Genomic DNA, 23,931 nt, shown 5'->3' with positions numbered 1-23,931 from the left:
GGTGCTCTTACCTGTGAAGAAGTGGGGTCGTTGGCATGTCCTGATTTAGAGAGATTTTGGCAACTCTAAATGTCATGTTCTAGTCTAGCCTCTTTACCAACAATTAAGAACGTGGAAGAGTATGACAAGTTTTGTTATAGCAAGGATGTACCCAACCAGCCTGCAGAGGTGAAGCCAATTGGGAGTTGTTGAGTGCCTTTTAAAGTTTGTCTTGAAACTTTTCTTATTTAATTCTGAATGATTTTTTTTCAGACGGAGAACAATACTGTACTATCGATTGAGCAATATTTTTCAGATTTTTTTAGACTCCCCCCGCCCCTCCCACCTTAGCATGTTGAGCAGTAAGTTTCCTATCAGGAATCTTCCTTTTGGGAATGGTCACAAAATAATCAAATTAGTGTTAAGCCAACCACGTAAAAAATTACTACTTAATTTTTACTCACAGTGCCTTTTTGATTTAGCATAGAATTAGCAATCTCATAATGAATTACAGCTAACATTTTGAGTGCTTACTATGTGCCTGGCACTGATTTATAGGAGGAATTTAACTTTGCATTAGGTATGTAAAACCCATTTTGCAGATGAAGAAATGTAGGCATAGAGAGGTTAAGTAATTATTCTTAAGATCAGATAGCTCTTTAAGAGGTCGAGCTGTGATTTGAATTCAGGTTTGTCCCAACTACAATGCTTGTAGCATTGTAGCCAGTCTATGTTTCTCTCCTTAAAAGCTTAAATTATAGGGGCGCCTGGGTGGCTCAGTTGGTTCAGCGTAGGACTCTTGATCTCAGCTCAGGTCTTGATCCCAGGGTCTTGAGTTCAAGCCCCGCCTTGGGCTCCATACCTAGCATGCCTACCTAAAACCAAACAAAACTTAAGTTATAAATAACCAAAAAAATGTCAAATAGTTTTTTCCAACAATTTATTAGGAAATATTTTCAGCTACACAGCAAAATTGAAAAAATTTACAGGGAGCGGTCATATACTCACTACCTAGACTCTACTATTAACATTTTATTGGTTTTATCACTTATTTATTCATGTATCTAGCCCTTATTATATATAACTCCATTTATCAGTTATTTTAATGCATTTTAATGCATTTCATTTTAGTATTTGGAGCAATTAAAATTTAATGTTGATAGTCTTAGGTTTATAGACGTTTAGGTCTTCTTTGTGCAATAATTAGTCATAGCTAGAACAAGTTAAGCTGTATGATAGTATATTAAATAGTTCATTTAGTATAAATATTGCGTATGGAATGCACATGTTTTGAAATTTTAAATTTCTCTTCAAGCTGTGAGTCAGTTTAAACTCGATCCTCATATACATGGCATGTGGTCCACCAATTAAAATATATAGGGTAAATTTAGATGTGTAATGTTCATTCAAGGAGATCTCTGAATCCAGTTGCTCCTAATGCTATTATCATTCATCTTATAAAATGGAATGTTCTAGAAAACATCTAAGCATGTTGGTAACAAATTCAACTAGCTTTTAAATACTTTTTTCTCTTCTAATACACTTTAAAGATGCCACACTGATAGTAATCTAAACTATTATTTTTTAATGTCATATAATATATATAGCACTTCTACAGGTTTTACCCATTATTTTACCAGTTTCATTGTGGAGGAAGGTTACATTCATTATCTTTTAGGCTCCATAATCCATTTTTTAAAGTTACTTATTTCATTTATTTTTTTTAAAGTAATGTCTATACCCAATGTGGGGCTTGAACTCACAACCCTTGGTCAAGAGTCGCCTGCTCTACCAGACAGGTGTGCCTCCATTTTGTTTTTGATATTTGGTTAGAATGTTCAGTAGGGTTATCCTGAACTGTACACATGGTACACGTGCTTTTTTTCCCCTCATTTTTTTGATGTGTGCTAAACTCATGTGGATTCCGTATGTATACTCTAAACAGATTAGTGGGGACTATGTACAAAAGTACAATATCTTTTTAATAATTTGACTGCTTTGAGGCAGCTAAAAAAATTGCATAGGCCTAGGTAATAAGTTGAGGTTATTTAATCTGAAATTGCATTGATGATGACATGGTATTGTATTTATGATGCTTAACTGCTTTGACCTTTATAAAAGTCACAAAAAGTTTCTGAGCACCTATGCTAGTTGTTGAACTGTATGCTAGGTATTATGCTGTGGTATTTATGATCATGTAGGATAATACATTCTGGCTCTCCTGCTAAATTGTGAATTCTTTTAGGGTAGGGTCCATTTTATTGCATTTTGCATCTCCAGCTCCTATGACTTCCATGTAATGGGAACTCAAAAAGACTTACATTGATTTTTGGTAAGAAAGTTCACCTGTTACAGTAGAGGCTGTAGGGCTTGGGTACTGAGGTATTTGCTTTATAATTTTCAGAGCTTCAGTAAAAATCTTTCATAGCATCCTTTATACTCCAAAATTGTCTCCTATGGATTCAGATTTAGGGATCTTCTGATTGTTCTGGATTATGGTTAGATGGGAGAATGTATTTTAAGACCCTTGGTGGGTTAACAACCTTACATTCTGTGTAGGCCTGCCGGCTGTCTTACTTTTATGCTTGTGGGCATTTAGAACAATAGGTATTCATTAGATAAGTTTGATTTGATTGTATTCTGACTATATTGGAATGCCAGTCTTTCAGTTTCTGAACTTGGGGAAGCTAAGTATGTGGGTGGGTCAGCACCATATCCATCAATCATCTGAGCTAAGAACCAAGTTCATATGAAGTTCATATACACGTAGTCTTTCTTACTTTAAAGTTAGGGATATTTTTGAGATATTATTTGTGAATTATTTTAAGATTGTAAAATTTTTATTTTCTAATACAGGTTTTAAAATTCATTAGTTAGGCTTGTTGTAAATAGTGGATTTATTTGTTCATGGCTATTATAATAAACTTACGAAGCATGAGATCTGTGGAATTATTTTATGCATGGCTATTAAACTTATGAAGCACGAGATCTGACTGAATCTAGTGGCCATATTTTTTTGTGAAATCCCTATATCTTTTCAAAGTTTACATACAGAATGATGACTTTTGTAAATGTGTATGTTATTACATGGTCTACTAAGTTGTGTCCACTCTCAAACTTGTCTGTGTATTAAATTTGAGGCATATGTGTTTGGTATGCTTAAAAGAAAGATAAGCATGTGTATAAGTAGCATGCTTCCATTTTTGTAAAAACTGACCATTTTCCCTTCCCCACGTATGTGTCTATACTTGTATATGTATGAGCTTGGAGAAAGTTGTGGAGGCTACATGTCAGGCTGCATGTTACTGTTGATTACCTTCAAGGGGTGGGGATAAGGAAGGAAAGAGAGAGTAGGGGAAAATTTTTGCAAAATGGAAAAATACGTATAATATTAAGTGAAAATAGAGACTATAAAATGTTACCCATATTATTGTAAACATGTAAACAAGGAACATGCATGTAGACGGGGAATAGAAAATAACATGAACAAATGAGAACATTGATTTTATCATGTGATGGGATTATGGAGAAGTTTTGTTTTGGATTTCTGTTATTTTAATATTTTATAATAGAATAATAACAAAAGGTTGATCCCTCTTAATTCCTTGATGAACTTTTAATCTTTTGTCTTTTCACTAAATGTGTTACTTAAAAAGCACAACAGTACATATTAAAAATATTTGCAGCTCACGTGTACAAAGTGTAAAGCATCTGCTTGAAGAATGGGTTGGCTCTGTATAGAGAGCATTTGAAGAGACCATTCTAATGTTGATGATTCTGAATTATTTTCAGTGCCCATCTTATAACTAGCCGAGGTTTCTGTAAATATAATACTTGATATTTATAAACATTTAAGTTCCAGTCATTATTTTAATTATTTTATGTGTAATATAGCCTCCAATCCTCATTAATTCCATTATTAACAGTAGTCACCATTACTGTCCCATTCTATAAATGAGGAAACTGAGGTACAGAGTTTTGTTTTGTTTTGTTTTTGCTTAAGGTCATACTATAATAGGCTAAACCAGTATCAAATAGTACTTGAAAAATTATACTGTTTGATAAATAGTGTAGGTTAGGATTCATTATTATAGCATATAAGAGTTAATATGTTTATTAATTATATGTAATATATGTAACAAAATGCATATAGGTAATATGTGTGATAATAGTCTAGTTCCTGAATTATCTGGAGTTTTTGGTGGTTAAAATTAATTGAATTATATTTAAATTGATGTGTAAATTCTCAGGATGCATCGAAATACATTCTAGTTTGAGATAACCTTAAAACGTATCTTCACAACGCACAGGTTTATTTTTAAGAAAGTATACACTAAATATTTTAAAGCTATGATTTATTCTAAAGATAAAGTTTGTGCTTCCTTTGAAAATGGAATGGTTTTCTAATTTACTAAAGACCATTTAAGGAAATAAATGTAAAATTGCGGTTTTATGGATATTTAGTGAATATTTTTGAATTCTGTATTAGGAGACAGACCACTCTTTAAAGACTGACATTTCCTTTAAATATTCTGGTTATTTTACTGTGCATTAACTATGTAATTATTTTAGCAAAGGAAAGAGAAAGCATTATAGTGTAGTATTAGGTTGAACCATGTAAAAAATTGCTAATATTTGACCATTTGACTTATAAAAAAATGCATTTTCTTTTTTTTTTTTTTTAACAACCGACAATCAGTTTATTAAAAAGGTTGATGTAATCATGTGCAGTGGTGACTTCAACCTCAACTCCTGGCTCAATACTGATGGAAGTAATCTGCTTTAACAATCTCAGAAGGACTGTGCAAGTCAGTGAGTCACTTGTGGATCCTCATCTGAAAACGATCCCAAATCTTAGAACCTTCACTACAAGGAGTTGTTCTTGTAGTGATTCTCAGAGTCGTGGTAGGCATCCAAACTGGTCCTTCCACTTTGAGATTCTTCTCCTTTGTACCTCTGATCAAGTTGCACATACCTTCTCCAAAGATTTTACATTGTACTGGTTAGAGTAATTCTAATTTGGTGAATCGCCACCTCTGGTTCCCTGGGTGTCTTCCCTGGTGTCTTTAAAAGCCCTGTCTGTGGCGCAGCTTCCTGATGGACTTGCTCCTTGGAGAGAGCGAACAGTGGTGAGTCAGGAGCAGAAGCGGGGCGCCTGGAAGCTCTGCTGTAGCTGCGACCACGTCTTCCTCAGAGAGCCAAGAATGCATTTTCGAATGGCTCAACCTCTAATAGAGCATGGGCTTTTCAAAGTCAGGTTATGGTACAGTCTCTAGTATTTAGCCGTATTGGGATATTAACACCCATACCCATTTATGCTTAGGGAATATGGATAATATTACTTTAATTTCATTCTTACCTTTCTGGCCTCCTGGAAGCTTGAGTTAGCTACCTTCCTGCTTTTCATCAAAGATAATACCTGAGCAAACCTTTTCTATCCAACATGGACTACCCACTACTCTTTGAGGTTAAGGATCATGTGTTCATCTTTCTTTACATCTCCTAACATGTTGTCTTATAAATTTAAATGTGATATGTATATACACACACACACACATATTGCACATTTACAAGCAAAAGTTAAAAAATCCTTTTTATTCTGTTTCATATTTTGATATTAATATAGAATATTGGTACAGTGAATTCCTGTTACCCAGATTTAACAGCTAAACAGTACTCAACATTTTGCTCTTCCTGTCTCATCCAACTTCTCTTTTTTTTGGTCGAAATAATTTTACTTATTTTTTATTATTATTAATTTTTAAGATTTTATTATTTGACAGAGAGAGCGAGCACAAGAAGGGAGAGCGGCAGGCAGAGGGAGAAGCAGGCTCCCCGCTGAGCAGGGAGCCCGATGCGGGACTCGATCCCAGGACCCTGGGATCATGACCTGAGCTGAAGGCAGACGCTTAACCCACTGTGCCACCCAGGCACCCTGGTCGAAATAATTTTAAGGAAATCTCAGGCATAATATCATTTAATCTATACATACTTATGCATGTATTTCTAATAAGTAAGAATTAAAACTAAACAACTCTAATACCATACCTAGTAAAGTTAGTTCTTTAATCCAGTCTGTGTTCAGATTTCTTTGATTCTCTAAATTTTTTTTTTTTTAATAGTTGGTTTGTTTAAATCACTATCCAAATAAGATTTACCTCTTAAATTTCTCTTAACTTCAACTATTGCCCTCTCTACACCCTACACTTTTTCCCATGATATTTCTTTGTTGAAAAAAACTAGGTCATTTGTTCAGGAGAATTTCTCACATTCTGGATTTGGCTGCTTGAATTCTTGTGGTATTCCAACATGTTCAATTATCCTTCATATTTCCCACAAATTAGTAGTTACATATAGAGCAGTGGTTCTCAACTTTGGCTGAAACTTGAGAATTACCTGGAGAGCTTTTAAATATCCTGATTCTCAGATTACATTTCAGATAATGAAATCAGAATTCATGGGTGGATTCTAGGCATCAATATTTTTAAAAATTTCCCAAGTGATTTAGTCTGTAGCCAAGATTGAGAACTTGAATTGGTAGAGCTTTATGAGATTTTGGTTCAGTTTCTTTAAGAAAGAAAAATCCATGGGAAAAAAAAAGAAAAATTCATGAATAGAGTGATACATAACATATTTCCAATCAGTTTTAAGAATAAAAGAGTGTGCTGTTTAATAATTACAGTGGGGTAATAGCCATAAACTGGGACTGTCCTGGACAAATTAGGATATATAGTCACCCTATTAGATGATGCTAGTAGGTGGTGAATTCTTGTTGCATTATTCCAGGAGGCACACTTTTAGTGATACTAAAATTGATCAATTTACGTTCTGCCAGTGGAATCTAAACATAATAGTTTCTTAACATCTCACCTAATGAATTTATCAGCCTTCGATGATTGTTTCCTAGATCTATGATTTCATTAGAGGAGTGATTTTTTTTTTTTAATCATTTCTTCTTTTATTCACTGGAATTCTTCCTTAAAGAATTTCTTTCTTAAAGAATTTCTTCATCAATTATTTGGTTACCCTGTTATATTTGTACAGGAAAAGCAGAGAGTAAATGCTTATTTTTTTCTCCTTTATCAACTTTCAGAAGAATGAATTGATGCCATAGCAAATCATAAAGGTGAGGCTTGGGAGGTGGTATTGTTATGAACACATAGATTTTAATATGTTTGATATATTTAAATGTATTGTGGTCAGTATTTTTTTTGATCTTTAAATTTGTCATTTTTTTTTTATTAACAGCTATCTGTATTAGTATCCTAAGGCTGCCATAACAAATTACTACCAATTTGGTGGCTTAATACGGTAGAAATTTATTCTCTCTCAGCTCCGGATGCTGGATGTCTGATATCAAGGTGTCAGTAGGGCCAGGTTCTCTCTGAAGGCTCTAAGGAAGAATTTTTCCTTCTTCCAGCTTTTGGAAGGATTTTGGAAGCTTCTGGTGGGTTGATTTACATTCCTTAATTTGTGGCAGCATAACTCCAGTCTGCCTCCCTCTTCACATGGCCTTCTGTGTTTTCTGTCTTTTTTTTTTTTTTCTCAAAGATTTTATTTATTTGAGAGAGAGAGAGAAACAGCATGACAGGGGAGAGGCTCAGAGGGAGAAGCAGGCTTCCCGATGAGCCGGGATCCCAGGACTCTGGGATCATGACTGAGCCGAAGGCAGTCGCCCAACCAACCTAGCCACCCAGGCGCCCTTCTTTTCTGTCTCTTTTAAGGATATCTTCATTGGATTTATGGTCCAGCCTAGTCCTGGATGATCTCGTTTCAAGATCTTTACCTTAATTACATCTGTGAAGACCTGTTCTGCTCACATTCTGAGCTTCTGGGTGCACATGTCTTTTAGGGGCTACAATTCAAGCCACTACAGTCCACCCTCTTGTCCCTCAAACTTGACATCCATCCCATATGCAAAATACATTCATCTCTATCCCAACATCCCCTGAAGTCTCAATCCATTATAGCATGAATTCTTAAGCCTTAAATCTCATCTAAATATCATCAGCTCAAAAACACCCAAATCTTAGCATCTAAATCATCTACACAAGATACGAGTGTGATTCTGGCTATGACTCATCTGAGGTAAAATTCTTCTTTATCTGTGGCACTCTGAAACCAGAAAACAAATTTTCTGCTTCCAACATACAATCCTGGGACAGGCATAGGATAGACATTCCCATTCCAAAAGGAAGGAATTAGAAGGAATAAAGGGATCACTGGTCCCAGTCAAGTTCAAAACCCAGCAGGACCAATTTCCTTAGGTTTCAAGACCTGAGAATAATTCTCTGTGGCTTAATCCTCTGCCCTCTGGGTTTATTGAAACACTGTAGACCCCTGCTTTGAGCCTACTTCTCTGGCTTCTACTTCTTTGTACCTTTCTTTTTCTTGAAGGGTAGCACATGTTCACGCATGAGTAGCTTTATTAGCTCTTTCCTGCCGATAGAATTCCAGGAGTCAGACAGATTTTTTTTTCATTTTTTTTTTTTAAGATTTTATTTGACAGAGACAGGGAGAGAGGGAATACAAGCAGGGGGAGTGGGAGAGAGAGAAGCAGGCTTCCCACTGAGCAGGGAGCCCGACGCAGGGCTCAATCCCACGACCCTGGGATCATGACCTGAGCTGAAGGCAGACGCTTAACGACTGAGCCACCCAGGCGCCCTGATTTTTTTTTTTCATTTTTATCTAGTCTGTGTTCTTTAAGTATAGGCTGGCAGTGTTTTTGTTGATGTAATATGTTTACAAACCTTGAATCTCCTCTCTGGTTCTTCACAGATCCTGGATAATCCAATCTTTATTCCTGACTTAAATTGAGGTGACTGATTGGACCCATGATTCATACATCTCATATCTTCAGCAAATAGTTGTCCAGCTATACCCTTGGCCCTTTCCCTAGAGCACATTTTTCTAATAGTGAATTTCATAATTTTAGCATCCTCTGCCATCTGAATGGGCTGAGAACTTCCCAAATCATCAAGAGTTGTTTCCTTTTTGCTTAATATTTTCCTCAATTTATCTCTTTCCTCTCACTTTTTACTCTTAGCAGCAAGAAGAAACCAGGTTGTACTTTCAACACTTTGCTTAGAAGTCTTAGTAAATATCTAAGTTCATTGCTTCCAAGTTCTGTTTTCCTACCCAGTATAGAACACAATTCAGTCAAGTCTTTGCTACTTTATAACAATGATCACCTTCTAGTTCACAATAATGCATTCTTCATTTCCTTCTGAGATACTCGTTTCCTTCTGATACCTCACCAGAAACACCTTTAACATTCAGATTTTGTCAACATTTTGTTCATGTGTATATGTATTCTTTAAGATGTTATAAACTTTCTCTTCTTTGTTCCTCACTTCCTTGTGAAACTACCAGAATTGTCTTTAATACCTATATTTGTACCAACCATCTCTTGAAGGCAATCTAAATTTTTTCTATCATGCTGCTTTCTTTCCTTTTTTTTTTTTCAGTAGGCTCCATGCCTTGGGCTTGAACTCATAACCCTGAGATTAAGACCTGAGCTGAGATCAGGAGTTGGATGTTTGGGGCGCCTGGGTGGCTCAGTCGTTAAGCGTCTGCCTTCAGCTCAGGTCATGATCCCAGGGTCCTGGGATCGAGCCCCGCATCAGGCTCCGTGCTCCACGGGGAAGCCTGCTTCTCCCTCTCCCACTCTGCTTGTGTTCCCGCTCTCACTGTGTCTCTCTTTGTCAAATAAATAAAATCTTATTTATTTATTTGACAGAGAGAGAGATAGCGAGAGCAGGAACACAAGCAGGGGGAGAAGAAGCAGGCTTCCCACCAAGCAGGGAGCCCGATGCGGGGCTCGATCCCAGGACCCTGGGATCATGACCTGAGCTGAAGGCAGACGCTTAACGACTGAGCCACCCAGGCGCCCCAGAATTTACCATTTTAATTACTAAACGTGTATAATTCAGTGGCATTAAGGACATTTTAATAGTGTTGTGCAAGTATTACCACTGTCTTTTTCTTTAAAGATTTTATTTATTTTAGAGAGAGAGGGTGAGGGAGGGGCGGAGGGAGAGAATCTCAAGCTGACTCTGTGCTGAGCTCGAGCCTGACTCAGGGCTCGATCTCACTACCCTGAGATCAAGACCTGAGCTGAAACCAAGAGTTGGATGCTCAACCATATGAGCAACCCAGGCACTCCTACCACTGTCTTTTTAGCCCCAAACGGAAACTCTATCCACATTAAGGAATAACTTCCCATTGCTCTTCCCTCCAGCCTCTGTTAAACTTTACTTTATATCTCAATAAATTTGCCTATTCTAGATATTTCATATAAATGGAATCATACAATATTTGACTTTTGGTGTCTCATTTATTTCACTTAGCATAATATATCAGAACTTCATTCTTTTTTATGGCTGAATAATACTGTATGTATATAATATTTTATTTATCCTTTCATTTGTTGACAGGTTGTTTCTATCTTTTGGCTATTATGAAAAATGTTGCTATAAACAGTGCTGTACAAGTATCTGTTTGAGTCTGTTTTCACTTCTTTTGGATATATACCTAGAAATGGATTTGCTGGAATAAATGGGATTTTTACGTTTATCTTTTTGAGGAATCCCCAAACTGTTTTCCACAGAGGTGCACTAGCAATGCACAAGGGTTTTGCTTTCTTCATACCCTATCCAACACTTGTTCTCTTTTTCTTTTCTTCTTTTCTTTTCTTCCTTTCTTTTGATAATAGCTGTCCTAGTGGGTGTGAAGCAGTATCTCATTGTGGTTTTGATTTGTATTTTTTTTAATGACTAATGATGTTGAGTATCTGTTCTTGTGCTTATTGGCCATTTGTATATCTTCCTTGGAGAAATGTGTATTTAAATCCTTTGCCCTTTTTTAATTGGGTTGTCTTTTTGTTAATGAGTTAGAGGAGTTCTTTATATATTCTGGATATTACAAAGTCTAATTTGTCTGTTTTCCTTTTGTAGCTTGTGCTCTTGTTTTCAATTTAAGAAACCATTGCCAAATACAAGATCATGTAGATTTTCCCATATGAAGAAATCTAAGAGTTTTGTAGTTTAGTTCTTTAATTTAGGTCTTCAATCCATTTAAAGTTAATTTTTGTTTATGGTATAATGTATGTGTACAGTTTTGTTCTTTTGTATCTGGATATCCAGTTTTTACAGCACTCTATGTTGAAGTCTGTTCTTTTCCCATTGAATGATCTTGGTATGCTTGTCAAAAATCGGTTGGCCTTTGTATTAATCACTTTGGGTGCTATGACTAGTAGTTAGATTAGATAGTATAGTATAGATTGGGTGACTTAAACCATAGAAATTATTTCTTGTATTTCTGGAGGCTGGGAAGTCTAAGATTGAGGTACTGGCAAGGTAGATTTCATTTGGCTTGTTGGCAGCTGCCATTTTTGCTTTGTGCCCGTATAACCTCTTGTGTGTTCTCGGACAGATTGAGGGAGCTCCCTGGTGTCTCTTTTTAGAAGGGCACTTAATCCCATCATGAGAGTCCTACCCTCTTGACCTCATCTAACCCTAGTTACCTCCCAAAGGTCCCAACTTTAAATATCATAACATTGGGATTTCAGTCTTCAACATACAAATTTTGGGGACACATATTTCGTCCATAACAACAATATATGTAAGGGCTTATTTCTGGATTCTCAGTTTTGTTCCATTGGTCTATATGTCTCCTTGTGCCTGTACTACACTGTTTTGATTACTGTAGCTTTGTAGAAGTTTGAAATTGGAAAGTGTGAGTCCTCCAACTTTGTTTTTTCCTTTTCAAGATTGTTTTGGCTATTTGGCATCCCTTAAAATTCCATATGAAAGTCAGGATTTTTTTCCTATTTCTACAAAAAATGCCATTGGGATTTTGTTAGGGATTGAATTGAATTTATAAATCTCTTGAGTAGTATTGTCATCCTGATACTATTAAGTCTTCCACTCAATGAATGCAGGGTATCTTTTCTTTTATCTATGTCCTTTAAAAAAAATTTTTTTTTGTTAAGTAAACTTTACCTCCAACTTGGGCCTAGAACTCATGACGCTGATACCAAAGAGTGCCATGCTTTGCTGACTAAGCCAGCCAGGTGCCCCTGTCCTTTAAAATATCTTTCAGCAGTATTTTGTCCAGGTCTCAGTGTGCAAGTCTTGTGGCTCCTTGGTTAAATTTTTCCTAAATATCAGTGTGATACACCATATTAATAGAATGAAAAAAAAAACCCCACATGATCTCTCAGTTGATGTAGATAAAAACATTTGAAAAACTCCGTCAGGGGGCTCCTGGGTGGCTCAGTTGGTTAAGCGACTGCCTTCAGCTCAGGTCATGATCCTGGAATCCCGGGATTGAGTCCTGCATCGGGCTCCCTGCTCAGCAGGGAGTCTGCTTCTCCCTCTGACTCTCCTCCCTCTCATACTCTCTCTCTATCATTCTCTCTCTCTCTCTCAATAAATAAATAAAAATCTTTAAAAAAAATTAAAAAAAGAAAAACTCCGTCAGACTTTCATTAATAAATTAGTAGAAAGGAACTTCCTCAACATGATAAAAGCTATATATGAAAAATCGTAGCTAACATCATACTTGATGGTGAAGGACTGCAAGGCTTTCCCCTAAGATCAGGAATAAGATAAGGATGCCCTCTTTTGGTACTTCTAATCAATGTATTTGAAGTTGTAGCCAGAGCAGTTAGGCAAGATAGAAGAGGCATCCAAATTGGAAAGAAAGAAGTAAAACTCTCTCTTACTGCAGATGACATGATTATATATACAGAAAACCTTACAAATCCACCAACCTCCCCCTTCCCCCCAGACCCTGTGAGAGGTAGTAAATTCAGCAGAGTTCAGGATAAAAAAAAATCACAAAAATCAGTTGTATTTCCACACACTAGCAATGAAATCCTGAAAGGAAATCAAGAAAATATTTCATTTACATTAGTATCAAAAAGAATAAAATAATTAGTTATCTATATTCTTTTGATTTAACTCCAGTAGTTCCTGAAAGTTTATTCCCTTTTTGGTCAAAAAGATGTGCCTAGGCTCATGCTTTATGTTACTATCTCAGACTTGGAATTAACTCCCAAGAAGCCAGGGTACCTTTAGGCAGGAAGTGGTAGTTACAGACTATAGTCTGAACTGAGATAAGCTTTTTGAAATTAGAGTGTTTTTTTGAGACACTTATTGCTTGTGTTTTTCACACTTACTCAACTCACATCTGGCTTTTCCTTCTGTTTCCCCACTGAAATTCTCTTTAAGATCACTGAAATGACCTAATAATTACCAAGTCTAATGGATGCTTTTCAGAGCTTTTATTAGGTTTCTCTTAGACATCTGACCCTCTTGCCCGTTCCCTCCTTGAAACGTCTCTCTTGTTTATAAGATGGCATTCTCATGGTTCTTTTCTTGAATTGCTTCTTTTCGGTCATCTTTGACTCTTTTTGCATGCCCAGTAAGTGTTGTTTCCTTGGCCTGTGTTTTTCTTGGGTAATCTCCTACAGCAGTTTTAAAACTATCCATTAAATACACTGTGATTTCCTTTCTCCTTTGCTTCTTTTTTTGTATGTGTCTAAAACTCAAAATCTGTATTTCCAGATGTATAATTTGACTTGTATTGTGCTAACAGATAATGCTAATTCAGTGTGCCTAAAATGGACTCCATTCTTTTTGCAAGTACTTACTCTCACAAATAGTGCCCCATTCCTTCTCTCCCTGTTTTTCTTTCTGTATTCTTTTAGTTATTGTCTTCTTTTTTTTTTCTTTTTTTTTTTTTTTTTAAAGATTTTATTTATTTGATAGAGAGAGAGCACAAGTAGGCAGAGCGGCAGGCAGAGAGAGAGGGAGAAGCAGGCTCTCCCCTGAGCGGGGAGCCAGACGTGGGGCTCGATCCCAGGACGCTGGGATCATGACCTGAGCCGAAGGCAGCGGCTTAACCAACTGAGCCACCCAGGCGCCCTAGTTATTGTCTTCTAGTCACCCAAGTTAGAAACCTCTGAGTCATCTTGCTTCTTCTCTTTCCCTTATCAATTCAGTTTTAATTGGTGAATCTTATTGAGATTACTTCAGATATGATTTTTAAGATTTTATTTCTACTAATACCAGCCTAGTTATGGTACTCATTTTGTTTGCTTTGTCTTAGTTTCCTTGTCTTTAAAATTCTTCTGCCCCCCCCATTGTCCTCGCCCGTTCATTCTGTATACTAGACTGATTTATCTTCAGAAATGAAAATCTGTTCATCAATATGGTAACAATTTGGCTCCCTTCATAATAATTCAGTTCCCCAGGATAGGTACTGTTCAGATTCTCTTCGCAAGAAGCAGGTTGCATCACAGCTCTGACTCTCCTCTTAGAAATGTACTTTTCCTTCATGGGAGAGGTTTTTTCTGATTGTCTCTGCTACTGTCATGCTAGCCTTGGTAGGGGTCCTGCTTGGCCCTGCAGCCCAAATGTAGAGATAGAATCCTTGTTTAATTCTACCCAGCATAGTTGAAACCAGGTTGTGACTTTTAAAGATTTTTTAAGCAATCTCTATTTCCAGTGTGGAGCTCGAATTTATGACCCTGAGATCAAGAGTTACATGCTCTACTGACTGACCAAGTCAGGTGCCCCCCAGGTTGTAACTTTTAAACAAGACTGTATTAAAAGTTGAGTATAGTAGGAGGGAATTACAAAACCAACACAATAGTCCACCCCCTGCCCCAAATCTGTGGTTTTGCTTTCTGTGGTTTCAGTTACCCAAGGTCAACCGCAGTCCATCCGGAAGCAGATGATCCTCCTTCTGATGTATTGTCAGGAGGTCAGTAGCTTAATGCTGTGTTACAGTGCCTAGGTTGTTCACCTCATTTCATCTCATCACATAGGCATTTTATCATCTCATGTCAGCACAAGAAGGGTGAATACGGTATTATATTTTGAGAGAGAGACCACTTAACTTCTATTATAGTATAGTGCTATAATTGTTCTATTATTGGTGTAAGTCTCTTACTGTGCCTGATTTTTTAAAAAGATTTTTATTTATTTATTTATTTGACAGAGAGAGGGAACACAAGTAGGGGGAATGGGAGAGGGAGATGCAGGCTTCCCGCCGAGGAGAGCCTGATGCGGGGCTCGATCCCAGGACCCTGGGACCATGACCCAAGCCGAAGGCAGATGCTTAATGACTGAGCGACCCAGGCGCCCCTTACTGTGCCTAATTTATACATTCGACTTTATCATACGTATGTGTAGTTGGTCCTTGAACAATATTGGGGTTAGGGGCACTGGTCCCCCCACAGTCAAAAATCTGCCTATAGCCTTTTAAAAATATTTTATTAATTTATTTTTAAAAGATTTTATTTATTTGACAGAAAGTAGGAGAGAGAGCGAGAGAAAGCATAAGCAGGGGGAATAGCAGAGGGAGAGGGAGTAGCAGGCTCCCCACTGAGCAGGGAGCCCAGTGCGGGGCTCAATCCCAGGACCCTGGGATCATGACCTGAGCCAGAGGCAGACGCTTAACCGACTGAGCCACCCAGGTGACTCTTATTTATTTTTAAATAATCTCTTCACCCAGTGTGGGGCTTGAACTCACAACCCCAAGATCAAGAGTCTCATGCTTTTCTGACTGAGCCAGCCAGGCACCCCTGCCTATAACTTTTGACTCCCCTAAAACTTAATTACTAATACCCTACTGTTGACTGGAAGCCTAGTGATAACATAAACAGTTGATTAACACATATTTTGTATGTTATATGTGTTATGTATTATATAGTTAACAATAGAGTAAGCTAGAGAAAAAAATACGTGTATATATATATATTTTTTTTAGAGAGAGTCTGCAAGGGGTGGGGGGAGGGGTGGCGAGAGGGCAGAGGGAGAAGGAGAGAATCTTAACATTGTTTTTCAGAGAGCAGAAATTGAGATTGAGGCTGGTGAACATACATATATACAGACACAAATTTGATTTTGTGGGAATCAGCAGATAGATAACAGCAGGGGACCCAAGGAGAAAACATATCATGGTGTATTCGTTTTTAATTAGCAATATACCTTAGAATCCCCTGAGGGAATTCTATCCCTGCTCCTTTACAGTACACAAATGTCTAGTCCCTATCTGTCCCAGACCTTCTGAAATAGATTAGGTGGAGGATTGCAGAGTAGGAACCACTATCATTGTAGGTTTTGGCCTTGGTTCTTACCATTAACATGGTTTTTGTTTCCTTACAGATAAAATAGAAATAAAGATTTATCTAACTTAGTAGGTTTCAGTAGGTTACTGCACAAGAAATATTAGCATACACTAGGTGGTGATTTCTAGAAGCAAAGGGGAGAGATTGGGTAGTGTCATGGAAACCTTGGAAGTCATTGTTGGGAAGTGAATGTGAACATTACTTTTTTCTTGCCTTCCATTCTGTGTGACACTTGAATTATTTAAGAAGCAAATGTTTGCTCCAATTATTCCTTTCATTCAACCCTTTTGTTCCCCTGAAATTGACTATGATGTTTTCTTTTCTTGAATTCCATTATATCATAGTAAGTTTCTTTTTTATATGATCTTCACATGGTTTTTCATAGAATTTATGTCAGAGTTGAAATATTTCTCTAAAGATAGTTACAGAAAATATGTATGCTTACTGTCCTTCAGTTTTTCTTCATGTTTGATGTCTTAACATGTAAGAGAAGTAGATATTTTCCTCACTAATTTTTATATATGGAAAATAAATTTTAATGAAACAATATCTGATCATTATGAAGAAGAAAAAAAGGGTGTCGTATCTAGTAACAAAGGAAGATTTATTTTATTTGTTTAGTTGTCATTTGTTGGAAGAAAAGAATACAGAAAGACCCCAAAATAGTTATTTTCAGGGTTGTTGTAACTGGTAAGTTATATAGAAAAAAGCTGCTTGTTTTGTGTGAGGAGTATAACTCTGCATTTAAGAGGTTTCTAGTTGATTACTACCTTTTTAAAACCTTTGTTACGGAAATTTAAACTATAAATGTAGAATAAATAGTTCAACTAGTGGTCATGTATTTGTTATTTGTCTTCTTTAACAGTCATCAGCTTTCTGCCTTTTATTTTTTCATCTCACATGTCTTTCCCTGTAATATTTTAAAGCAAATTGTAGACATATTTCATTTCACCTATTAATACTCAAAGCATGAATCTCTAACAAATGCTGTCTCTTTTTTGAAAAAATCATAATACTGTTATCACACTGAACAAAATCAACATGATTCCTTAATGTCACCTAATATTTGTACAACTTTGTTTCACAAAGTTAGTAGCTAAAACAAGGTTTGTGGGTTATGTCTTTTAAGCCTCTTTTAATCAGTAAATCTCCCCATTTTAAACACTGCCATTTATTTTTAGAAGACACTGGATGATTTGTTTTGCAGCACTTCCCACATCCTGGGCTTTGCTGCTTATATTCTAGTGTCATTGAACGTGTTCCTCCATTCTTCATGTTTCCTGTAACTTGTAGAAGTGTGAATAGATTCAGGTTCAATTTTTTTTGAAAGAATTCTTCATAGGTGGTGCTGTGTTCTTCCTGTGATACCACTAGTGAATCATGTTCATCCTTGTTCAGGTGATGTCAGCTTAATCTGTATATTTAAAAGTTCCTGTTCAGTTTTTTTTTTGAAGATTTATTTATTTATTTGAGAGAAGGAGATAGAGTGTGCAAGAGTGTGAGTGAGCGGGGGAGGGGCAGAGGAAGAGGGAGAGAGAATCTTTTTTTTTTTAAGATTTTACGTACTTATTTTTCAGAGAAAGAGAGCACAAGAGCACGCATACAAGCAGGGGGAGCAGCAGGCAGAGGGAGAAGCAGTCTCCCCACTGAGCAGGGAGCCCAATGGGGGACTTGATCCCAGGACCCTGGGATCATGATCTGAGCTGAAAGCAGACACCTAACCAACTGAGCCACCCAGACTTCCCAGGAGAATCTTTTTTTTTTTTTTTTTAAGATTTTATTTATTTATCTTAGATGGATGGATAGATAGAGCATAAGCAGGGGGAACAGCAGAGGGAGAGGGAGAAGCAGACTTTCTGCTGAGCAGGGAGCCCAATGTGGGGCTCGATCCCAGCACCCTGGGATCATGACCTGAGTTGAAGGCAGACGCTTCACTGACTGAGCCACCTAAGGCCCCCTCCCCCGCAGGAGAGAGAATCTTAAGCAGACTCCATGGTGAGCATGGAGCCTGATGTAGAGCCTGATCTCACATGCCTGAGTCGGACGCTTAACCTACTGAGTTATACAGGTGCCCCTCCCCTTCAGTTTTTTACCTGAGTGGTTTTAGCGTTCATTGGTAGTTCTTTCTTCTTTTTTTTTTTTTAAGATTATATTCCCTAAGTGACCTCTATATCCCGTGTGGGGTTTGAACCCACAACCCTGAGATCAAGAGTCGCAGGCTCCACTGAGTGAGCCAGCCACGCACCCCGATCATTATTTCTTGATTCACTATTTTATTAGGTATTATAAAATGATGGTTTCCTAAATCTTTTATTTTTCCAGTGTCTGTTACGATTATTTTGTAGAGAGCTTTCCCTTATCAACGAACAGTTGGTTTCTTTATTACCTTGAAATATGTTAATACAACATAAAGACAAGATAGACGGAAAAAAAGGTAAATGCTTGATTCTTTTGTCATTTTTTTTTAAAGATTTTATTTATTTGAGAGAGAGTGAGAGATCATGAGCAGTGGGGAGGGGCAGTGGGAGAAGCACACTCCCTGCTGAGCAGGGATCCTGATGTTGGGCTCGATCCCGGGATCCTGAGCCAATAAACCCTGACTGAGCCACCCAGGTGCCCTCTCTTTTGTCATTTTTAAGAATGAGTTGAAGACTTGGAGGCCTCCACAAATGACCAATGAGGATTGTTTTTTGGAGTAAGGGGAATAAAGGTGGTATCATGATAAATCATTACAAGTAGATTTTTATATTTATTGTATGTCAGTCTATTATGCCATGTTTGGTGGGTAAAAGCCTCTTTACGTTAGCTCTTGAGTCATTTTGTCATGACTCCAGTAGTCTTTGATAACTTCCTTGTTTTCTGGTGCAGGATGAATCAGGCTCATCAGTATAATTCCTACTCCAGACCTGAAATCAGCCATTTTTCCCAGAAGGTCTGGTTCCTTTTAGTGGGAAATGGTATTTAGAGACCCTAACACTTGATCACTTTTTAAAGTCGTATCATCTTAAATTTTAGATTTAGAAGGGTTCTTTGAAATTTCTACCTGGTGTAGGAATCTGTGTCCTCTAAGTGTTTTTCACATTCATAATTAGATTCATTTGAAGACCATTTAAAAAGGTTAAATGACAAAGACTCTCATGTTGAGTATCATCTCTACTTTATGTTACTTAGAAATCTAAAATGAAACTAATAAAAGTTAAAAATAAGCTATTCATGGCAAAAGTAATTAACTGTCAGAAATCTCTGACTTTGTTTCTAGAAGCTATAATTCACACTGAGGATGTAACTGCCAAGAATCATGTATCAAAAAATCTTGTATGGGCAGATACAAAACAAAAGTTTTAACAGTTTAGAGGAACTGAAGTTCAGTTGAACTTGGTACACTTCTAGAAAAACATTATCATCTTTTACACTTTCATGGAACATTTATGGAATTTAATCATAATTGACACATAATTCATACTTCCAGAAAAAATGTAGATTTTAAAACCTTAAAATTTAGAGACTGCATTCTTGACCACAATGCAATAAAGCTGAAATGAGTAAAGTCAATTAAAACAACCCAACCATTTGGAAATTTTAGAACTTGTAAATAATTTTTGGGTTAAACAAGTTGAAGCTGACTTTAATTACAAACTGTTGAGAATATAACAGTGAGTATGTCAGTTATACCTCAATAATCATAGTAAGAGAATGTAACAGAGCAAACCATATCACAACTTGGAATGTGAGCAGGCTATAAAGAATATATTTTGTATTAAGTGTTTTAACGTTAAAAAGAAAAGAATTGCTATTTAACTGTATGTGTTAGAACAATGAAATAAACCTGAGGAAAGCACAAGGGAATTAATAAAGTTGAAAATAAAGTGTGGGAAAAAATGAATTAAGTAGAAAATGTATGGACTGATAAAAGTAGGAGCTGATTCCTTGTGAAGTGACCAATAGAGTAAACAAGTTACTGACAAGTCTAATTGAGGAAAAGAAAGGAAAACAAATAGTGTTAAGGAGAAGAAAAGCTATAATAACCATAAATAGTTTGGGGGTAATATGTTGGACTTTTTGAGGTATAATTAACTCAGTCCTTTAGATGAAGTGGAAGATTTTCTGAAATAAGTTACTAAAATTGATTCAAGAGGTAGAAAACCTGGAAAGGCCAATACCATTTAAGAAATGGCCATTAATGTCAAAGAACAGCCCAAGTTTCTAATTTTTCTTTGTACCATTGAGGAATATCCATTTTCATGTTTTTAATAATATTTGCCAAAATAGAAAAGATCTTACATCAAGATGCTAATAAAGACCTTGATATATTTAATATTCATTTTCTATTAATAAAATCTCTTTTTATAAAACTAAGAATAGAGGGTCTTTCACATAATAAAACGTGTTAGAATCCAACAGTCATCCTTGAAATTTAGGAAGGATGCCTGCTATTATCATAATTATTTATTACTGTTCCGGAAGTTCTAGGGCACAATATAGTTAGATGAGGAAAAGAAACGAGAGTTGTAAATCTTGGAAAGTTGGAGAACAAAATTATGATTATTTTTTCTGATGATACATTTATTTGCCTGGCAATCTCAAGAGTATCAGTAGAAAATATTTTAGGGCTCAGAAGTAAAACTTCAAAAATGAAAGCAATCTGGCGGAAAAGAAGAAAAATGTACTAGGATTATAACGGGATAGTAAAATGTCTAGTTACAATATTAAAATATTTTTAAAAATCCTATAAAATTTAATAACTTTGACGATAAGTAGTTGGAAAATAAAAGATTGATTCACAAAGTAATACAAAACTAAATTCCTTGGGATAAAACTAATAAATATGAGACTTGACAAGAGTTTACCTAAGGACATGGTAATTAATAATAATAATAATAGTTACAACAACTAATCTTTATGAGCATTGTTTTAAGTACATGTCTTGACTCCAGAAAATGACTTTATAATAGTGTTATGCCTGAGGGTAACAGAGAGGTAAAGTACCTTGTCAAAGGTATATAGGTGCTAGAATAAGGAATAATGGGATTGGAACCCCCTCAGGCTGTGTGACTCCAAACTCCAAAGAATCTGTAACCATTATGCTTTGATGGCTCTTAAAAAAAATAAGTGATATGCCATATTCCTGGATCGGAAAATCCAATATAATAAAAATACACGTCCCATAACATTAATATTGTATCAGTCAGTAACCCAACAGGATTTTCTTTTTCTTTTTCTTTTTGATGGTGAGGAGGGTAGACTTTGAGAAAACTGATGAAGTTCATTAGGATTTATAACTATGTGAAAGCTAGCCAAAACAGTTTTGAATTAGAAGACTAATGGGAGGGGCGCCTGGGTGGCTCATTCGTTAAGCGTCTGCCTTTGGCTCAGGTCGTGATCCCAGGGTCCTGGGATCGAGCCCCACATCGGGCTCCCTGCTCGGCGGTAGGCCTGCTTCTCCCTCTCCTGCTCCCCCTGCTTGTGTTCCTGCTCTCGCTGTCTCTCTCTCTGTCAAATAAATAAATAAAATCTTTAAAAAAAAGAAGAAGAAGAAGAATGGGAGAGTGGAGGAGTAGGGGAATGGTGGGTACCTTGTTCTACAGGATCTTGAATATAATACTGTTATAGGAACACTTAAATTTTTACAAATAAAGAGATTCATGTCTATATATAAGAATATATAGAATAAAGTTATTCTTTAAATTGTGTTTGGACAGTTTCCTGGTCATTTGGGCAAAAAATAAAGTTAGATCTTTTCCTCCAGATACCAAAACAAATTTATAGGGATTGAATATATGGATATAAGAAAATGAAACTATTCCCCAAAGGATGGGGCACCTGGGTGGCTCAGTTGATTAAGCGACTGCCTTCGGCTCGGGCCATGATCCCATGTCCCAGAGCCTGCTTCTCCCTCTCCCTCTGCCTGCTGCTCCCCCTGCTTGTGTTCTCTCTCTCTCTGTCCAAATAAGTAAAATCTTCAAAAACAAAACAAAACAAAACAAAAAAAACCATTCCCCAAAGGAAATATAGGTAAATATAACAAACATCTTGATACGGGGAATGCCTTTTTGAGCATGAACCAAAAAAAAGATAATTCAAAAGAATAATAGATTTGCCTACATTGAAAATATTGTCACATTTTTAAAGAGCAAAAGTGTTGGAACTATCTGATGATCAGAAGTGACTTTTCAGAAGAATGGGGTACTGGGCAGATAAAAGCAGATAACCACTTTAGGAGTCATCTTAGAATTCCTCAGGGCTCCGCATCCCTAATTTCCATCCAGTCACAATTCATGCTTCCATTCAACAAATGTTTGAGTGTCTGTTATGTACAAGGAACCATTGTAGGAACTGAGGATACAGTAATGAATAAAATGGAGAGCATTTCTGTTCTTACAGAGTTTATATTCTGTTGATGGGAGAGAGAACTGTTAAATAATGAATGTAGAGCATTTAAAATGGAACACTACTATAGAGAAACATAAAGCAGAGAAAGAGGATACATTGTGCTATGGTGGAAGGGGCATTGCCATTTTAAATAGGGTCATTTAAGCAGAAATCTGAAGGAAATGAGAAAGCCATCATGTGGGTATCTAAGAGTAGGAAAATCCCAGGTAGAGGTAACAACAAGGCTAATGGTTGTAAGGCAGGTGAATGCTGTGTATATTTTATGAACAGCAAAGAGTTGGTAGTTGAAGGTGGGTGAGCAAGGTAGTGAGTGGTAGGAGATGCGATCAGGGAGATAACTAAATAGAGAGGGTCTTTTAAGCTGATGTAGTGACTGTAGTGTACATTGTTGGATGTTTCACAGCATCCCTGGCCTCTACCCACTAGATGTCAGTACAGCTCCCCAGTTGTGATAACCAAAAATACCTCCAGATATCGCCAGATTTTCTAGATTTGGGGGGCAGAATTGCCCCTGCTTGAAAACCACTGTTCTACCTTATGGCTGTAGTCCCTTTTTGGGAAGGCTTGGAGAAAGATTATGGTGTGTACTTGTGGTAATGGTGCAGAGCCCTCCTTCAGGTGGACTCAGTCTCTCCTCCATCACAAGAGGCCTTGGGTCTGTGACTTGACCAGGTCTGGAAACTGGGCAAATGTCTGTGACTTCACTGTGATGACTCAAATCGGTTTGGGCCACCAGATTTAGACATTTTCTGTTATATAGATTAAACTGCCCATCTATTTCATTCCTAGGAACATCGTGATCAATTAGCCACTGCCAAAGATCCCTGCGGGCCAAAGCATTCTGATTGCCGGTACGTCCCTGCTGCCCTTATCTCTGGAGTGAAGTGCTGCCCCTTGGCCTCTGCTGTTTTGGGATCCCATCATCCTCAGTGAAATCAGGGAACCCACCTCAGTGGTGAAATTCCCTGCAGTCATAACTGACTTAAAAAAGAGAGCAGGCACACAGCTTTCCAATATGTGGTGCTTCCCTCACTAATTATAGTGTCTTCTGGGCCTTCTCAGGGAATGCAGTTGGGTAGTAGGTGTATAGTTTGCAGAGGATAAATCCACTTAATATTCCTGTCTCCCTGAGCCTTTGGATATCCTCTTCCACATAATGCCAGTGAAACTTTAGTATCTTAACCTCATTAAATATTCATTGTCATTGTTAGAATAATTTTGATTTGCATTTCCTTAATGATTACAGCTATATTGTTGAGTATGTTTCCGTCAACAAGTGTGCTATTAGAGCTTCAGCAGCTTCAGCTGCACAAGTTATCACATCAAATTCAGAATCTGTAGAAGCTCACTCATATTAATGAATTCTAACCTCCTTGGTCTAATACCTGTATTAGCATCTGTTTTCAACACACATCCCCCAG

At 36.9% G+C, this 23,931-nt stretch overlaps 1 protein-coding gene across 5 annotated transcripts in view; it reads left to right on the top strand.

The window, feature by feature from the left end:
* Positions 1-23,931, top strand: part of ZMYM4 (zinc finger MYM-type containing 4) — a 135,375-nt gene that overhangs the window by 847 nt on the left and 110,597 nt on the right. For 2 of the 5 annotated variants that reach the window (XM_032388127.1, XM_032388090.1), the window contains exon 2: positions 23,300-23,361. The exons of the other annotated variants lie outside the window; for them this stretch is intronic. The gene's annotated coding sequence lies outside the window, so the exon portion shown is untranslated. The remainder of the gene's footprint in view (positions 1-23,299; positions 23,362-23,931) is intronic. 5 annotated transcript variants of the gene reach the window in all.

Source organism: Phoca vitulina, unplaced genomic scaffold (genome assembly GCF_004348235.1).
Source record: "Phoca vitulina isolate PV1807 unplaced genomic scaffold, GSC_HSeal_1.0 scaffold2, whole genome shotgun sequence".
Taxonomy (NCBI): Eukaryota; Metazoa; Chordata; class Mammalia; order Carnivora; family Phocidae; genus Phoca; species Phoca vitulina.
Note: the sequence above shows the minus strand (reverse complement) of the source record. Positions and strands in the feature narration are given on the sequence as shown.